This window comes from Centroberyx gerrardi, chromosome 6 (assembly GCF_048128805.1).
Source record: "Centroberyx gerrardi isolate f3 chromosome 6, fCenGer3.hap1.cur.20231027, whole genome shotgun sequence".
NCBI lineage: Eukaryota > Metazoa > Chordata > Actinopteri > Beryciformes > Berycidae > Centroberyx > Centroberyx gerrardi.
In genome coordinates this window covers 33,799,042-33,804,625 of record NC_136002.1, presented here as the reverse complement: position 1 = coordinate 33,804,625, position 5,584 = coordinate 33,799,042, and the positions used below count along the sequence as shown (strand labels likewise).

The window sequence follows — 5,584 nt, the reverse complement described above, 5'->3', positions numbered from 1 at the left end:
GACGCTGTGTGGCTGACTGTTCTCTGACTGTTCTGACTGTTCTCTGACTGTTCTGACTGTTCTCTGACTGTTCTGACTGTTCTCTGACTGTTCTGACTGTTCTCTGACTGTTCTGACTGTTCTGACTGTTCTGTCTGTTCTCTGACTGTTCTGTCTGTTCTCTGACTGTTCTCTGACTGTTCTGACTGTTCTCTGACTGTTCTGTCTGTTCTCTGACTGTTCTGACTGTTCTCTGACTGTTCTGTCTGTTCTCTGACTGTTCTCTGACTGTTCTGACTGTTCTCTGACTGTTCTCTGACTGTTCTGACTGTTCTCTGTCTGTTCTCTGACTGTTCTCTGACTGTTCTGTCTGTTCTCTGACTGTTCTGACTGTTCTCTGTCTGTTCTGACTGTTCTCTGTCTGTTCTCTGACTGTTCAGACTGTTCTGACTGTTCTCTGTCTGTTCTCTGACTGTTCTCTGACTGTTCTGACTGTTCTCTGACTGTTCTGACTGTTCTCTGTCTGTTCTGACTGTTCTCTGTCTGTTCTCTGACTGTTCAGACTGTTCTGACTGTTCTCTGTCTGTTCAGACTGTTCTCTGTCTGTTCTCTGACTGTTCTGTCTGTTCTCTGACTGTTCTCTGACTGTTCTGACTGTTCTCTGACTGTTCAGACTGTTCTCTGACTGTTCTCTGACTGTTCTCTGACTGTTCTCTGTCTGTTCTCTGACTGTTCTGTCTGTTCTCTGACTGTTCTGTCTGTTCTCTGACTGTTCTCTGACTGTTCTGTCTGTTCTCTGACTGTTCTCTGACTGTTCTGACTGTTCTCTGACTGTTCTCTGTCTGTTCTCTGACTGTTCTCTGACTGTTCTCTGTCTGTTCTGACTGTTCTCTGACTGTTCTCTGACTGTTCTCTGACTGTTCTGACTGTTCTCTGACTGTTCTCTGACTGTTCTCTGTCTGTTCTCTGACTGTTCTCTGACTGTTCTCTGACTGTTCAGACTGTTCTGACTGTTCTCTGTCTGTTCAGACTGTTCTCTGACTGTTCTCTGTCTGTTCAGACTGTTCTCTGACTGTTCTCTGTCTGTTCTGACTGTTCTCTGTCTGTTCTCTGTCTGTTCTGTCTGTTCTCTGACTTTTCTGTCTGTTCTCTGACTTTTCTGTCTGTTCTCTGACTTTTCTGTCTGTTCTCTGACTGTTCTCTGACTGTTCTGACTGTTCTCTGACTGTTCTGACTGTTCTCTGTCTGTTCTGACTGTTCTCTGTCTGTTCTCTGACTGTTCAGACTGTTCTGACTGTTCTCTGTCTGTTCAGACTGTTCTCTGACTGTTCTCTGTCTGTTCTGACTGTTCTCTGTCTGTTCTCTGACTGTTCTCTGTCTGTTCTCTGACTGTTCTCTGACTGTTCTCTGTCTGTTCTGACTGTTCTCTGACTGTTTTCTGTTCTCTGTCTGTTCTCTGTCTGTTCTGTCTGTTCTCTGACTTTTCTGTCTGTTCTCTGTCTGTTCTGTCTGTTCTCTGACTTTTCTGTCTGTTCTCTGACTTTTCTGTCTGTTCTCTGACTGTTCTCTGACTGTTCTGACTGTTCTCTGTCAAACATGGTGGATAATGACACTGAAACCATTAGTTGATCAGTTGCTTAATCGTTTTAGTTATTGATCAAATTAAAAACACCAAACCTTTTCTGGTTGCAGCTTCTCAGATTTGCTGTTTCTGTTTCATCTCTTTATTAAATGAATCTTTGTGTTTCTGTCTGCTGCTCAGACTGAGGAAGAAACCTGAAGAATCACTCTGGACTCTGGACTGAGATGGACATCTGTCTTCAACGTGACATTTTAGACTAAATTATTAATTAAAAAAATAATCGATAGATTCATCGATAATGAAAATAATCGTCAGTTGTAGCCACGCACACACACACAACAGCAGCAGTAAGGAGAGCAGTGAACTGCAGTAACTGGGTTCAGCCACAAGATGGCGGCAGATCCGCAGAGAACAAAACACCAGAGAGTCTAAACTATCAAGACAGTTCACTTCGTTCCTCCAGCAGAGAGATGAAACTGTTTCTCTCTGCTTCAGTCTTCGGAGCAGCAGTGGATGCGACTGAACAGTTGAAATGAGTTTAAATCAGTTGAGCCTCCTGTAAAAACGACACTGGACCGGCCGAGAGACGCGTCACTCACTGTCAGCCAATCAGAAGCGGTCTAGTCAGCCGAACGGGTGTAAGTGAAGACGGAAATAGGCGGGAGTGACTCATCTCGCTTCGACCGCTGCAACACGATCTTTGTTATTGAACAAGGAAAATGTTGCTCTCTTTTCAGTTCATCCTTTGTTGGTTCTGTTTGTTTGTTTGTTTGTTTGTTTGTTTGTTTGTTTGTTTGTTTTACTCTCTAGTTTGTTCTTTAACTCTTAAGCATTTATGGAAGTGTGTGTGTGTGTGTGTGTGTGTGTGTGTGTGTGTGTGTGTGTGTGTCATCCAGACATGTCTAATGAAACCACAAAGGTAAAAGTATAAAAGTGTAGTCTGACCGGTAATAAATTCAGAAATGAGTCACCTCAAGGTTTTCTGTGTGATGACAGAAAGGGAAAAGCCCAGAAGAAGAAGCAGCAGTTTGGTCACAGCGCCCCCTGTCTGCCGGAAACCAGGAAGTGAGTTGGCAGTTCGAGCCTCGGTTCCTCTGAAGGATCTGAATGTGGTTTTGGTTAAAAGCCTGAAAATAAATCTGTGGTTCAGACGAGCTTAAGGATGTTTTAATGTTTCATTCTGTGAGATAAAATAAACTATTAAAGTAGTTCGTTCATTCGTGACTTATGAAGGTTTTTTCTAATAAAGTAAGTTGCTAACAAATGGCATCCTGATATTCAGACTGAATGTCCATTTTGTTCCCACTCCATTATTCAGCCTGAGATTTCCTCCTAGTTAAAGCTCCCATATTCTGTCCAGAGTTTTATTTAGTGTCTTTCTGTCCATTCAAAGCTGTGTGTGTGGTGTCATGAACCAAAAACACTCTCAATCCATTTCTCCACGTTCATTTTCCAGCATCTCTCTGAGCCTTACCAAGAACAGGCCGTTTCTGTCTCCGTGTCTTTAAGGCTCATTAATATTCACGACCCTCCGTTCCGATCGGCTAACCGTTTCGAGAGCGAAACGTGAGACGCCGCGGCCCGGCGGCTACAGGTAGGGAAAACTCTCCGGTAATAAACGATGACGACCGCTCGACCGCTTTGAAAAAAACACTTTGTTAGTCTATTATTTCTTACAGAAATGATAATGAGCGAACCTTTGTGACGCCGCAAAGTTACGGAAGTCCAAACGGCTCGTTTAGAGGCTCGCTTTTCTAATATGGATTGTGTGGATTTAGTTTTGATACTTTCACCATGTTTAGATACACATCCAACTCCTTTATCATCACAGAGGAGAGGGAGTCCTGTTTACACCATGTGACCTTTAATCATTTTCGGTGTGGGGGGGTTGATTTTCTCTGAACCAATCACTAGTGACCGACGTATTCGGCAGTCAGTTGATTTTGACAAAAAATATCGTCTTTGCAAAGACGATCTGTTGGTTGAAGAGGTGATTTCAACAAATATTATTCTGCCAAAACGCCAATGAAAAACCGCTGTATGAACGGTTCAAACTTTAGTCCCGCCCACAAAGGCTCTGATTGGCTCGATTGTTTCTCTGAGCGAGAACAAGCCGCTGATGACCGAAGAGCGGAGGGACGAGAGTCAGGAAGCAGGACTGACAGACGGCTGACTGTCTTCAAACTGGACTACAGTCCCTCTGCAGAACATGAAGCCTCTGACCTGCAGAGCTGCTGTTCTCACTTCAGAGTGTAGAGTCCAGATGTGCAGCTTGTTTCAGCTGCTCGCCGCCTGAAGCTGAAGTCGTTGGAGATGTTGGTTAGCCTAGCATTAGCTTTTTATGGATTACATGCTTTAAAATTTGTGAAAGCAGAAGATTATCTCATATAACAAAGTATATGAATGTCATAGACTGTTAAACACAGAGCTTATTTTCATCATCAATCCAAAACTACATCAAAACCCTTTGAAGTTACAGTGGAGCTGCGGCCAACGAACCGTGGAGGAGCGAACTTCTGGTTTGGCGACAAAAACACATCACCGCTGGACCCCCCCCCCCCCCCCCCCCCCCTCCTGTCTAGACAGCCTCAGGACAATAAAACCCATCAGATCTGTCAGTGTTAACGCAGCCGGTTTGACCCAGATCTGAAAAACAGACCAGACAGAAAAACAACCAATCTGGGTCATGGAGGGTTAAATCTGACCCAGGACTTGTTTTTCTTTCTTTTCTCTTCTTTTCTTTTGTTCCATCAGGTGTAAATTCATCAAATCTAATCCTGGACTGAACTGTAACATTATTTTATTTGCATTTTTAAAAATAAGTGTTTCAGACTGTGTAGATCAGTGTTTTGTGTGTAATCTCCTGCCAAAGCATCACATCCTCCAGGTTTTATACAGCGTCTCTGATTCCCTGTTTGTACTCTGAAGTTTAACTTTGTGATGTTTGATTCAAAAACTTTTAACATACAAGGCTGTAAATAGTTTTTTTAATAGGAGATAGGTGTTCTAAAAATGAATAAATAAAGTTTTGTTCCAAAAAGAAAAAAGCGACACCTACTCTTACATATGGACTGACAGCACAACATCAAAGCAGATGATGGTTCTGTTTATGTAAATGAGATTCACTACATTTATACTGACTGACTGAACCGTAACACCGGCACACTGTCTGTCACACATCAAACCATAAGACATTTATTAGGAGGCAACATTTCTGTCAAGGACCTTCAGGCATCGTTCTAACATCCAAAAAACTCATAATTAAATGTAAAAAAAAAGCTGGATGGACAAACTCCATCTATTAATTACAAGTGCTTCAGAGTAATAATATTGCATTTTATTTATAACACAAATCTCAAAATGTTACAAGAAAACGAGAATTAAAAGCAAGTAAAATAGAACAGGAAGAAAAAGCAAAGCAAGAGGTAAAAGTGTTGGTGAATTATTTAATATTTAGAGTTTAATTCTGTTTTATAAGAAGAGATAATAATTCTTTACTGGAGGAACCTGATCTGAACTGGTCCAGTATCAATTTAATATCTTAAAGAAAACTAAATATCTAGGACTTTTCAATGCAATATGGTTTTAATAGGATAAAAACTTGGTAAGAGCATCATGAGTTTGATTTCTATAATCAGTTTCAACTTCAATAAATTCAATCATTCCATACAAATTCAGAAAACAGAATTTAAATTCAGTCGTCCGCTGGAACAAATCTCATCACTTTCAATCTAAGTCATTTACACAAACACAAGATCTCAAGTCAAGACTTTAGAAACCTTTTCAAGTCATCAAAGTACAAGTCAGAGTCAAGTCCCAAGTCACCAGAACCCAAGTCAAGTCAAGTCTCAAGTCTTCTCTTCATGCAGCAAGTCAAGTCTCATCAGTTAAAACTGAGACTCGAGTCCAAGTCATGTGACTCGAGTCCAAGTCATGTGACTCGAGTCCCCACCTCTGGTTTTATGTTATTTGTAGAGGGATCCCTCCATCGTAGCTCCATGGTGGGAGACAGAGGGAGAGGAG

The 5,584-nt window shown here is 41.7% G+C and overlaps 1 protein-coding gene across 1 annotated transcript in view; it reads right to left on the bottom strand.

Moving 5' to 3' along the window:
* Positions 1–4,534: 4,534 nt before the first annotated feature.
* The window catches only part of mmp23bb (matrix metallopeptidase 23bb), an 8,270-nt gene continuing 7,220 nt past the window's right edge, over positions 4,535–5,584 (bottom strand). Inside the window, exon 9 of the mRNA XM_078283957.1 lies at positions 4,535–5,584. This exon is cut by the window's right edge and continues 1,205 nt beyond it. The gene's annotated coding sequence lies outside the window, so the exon portion shown is untranslated.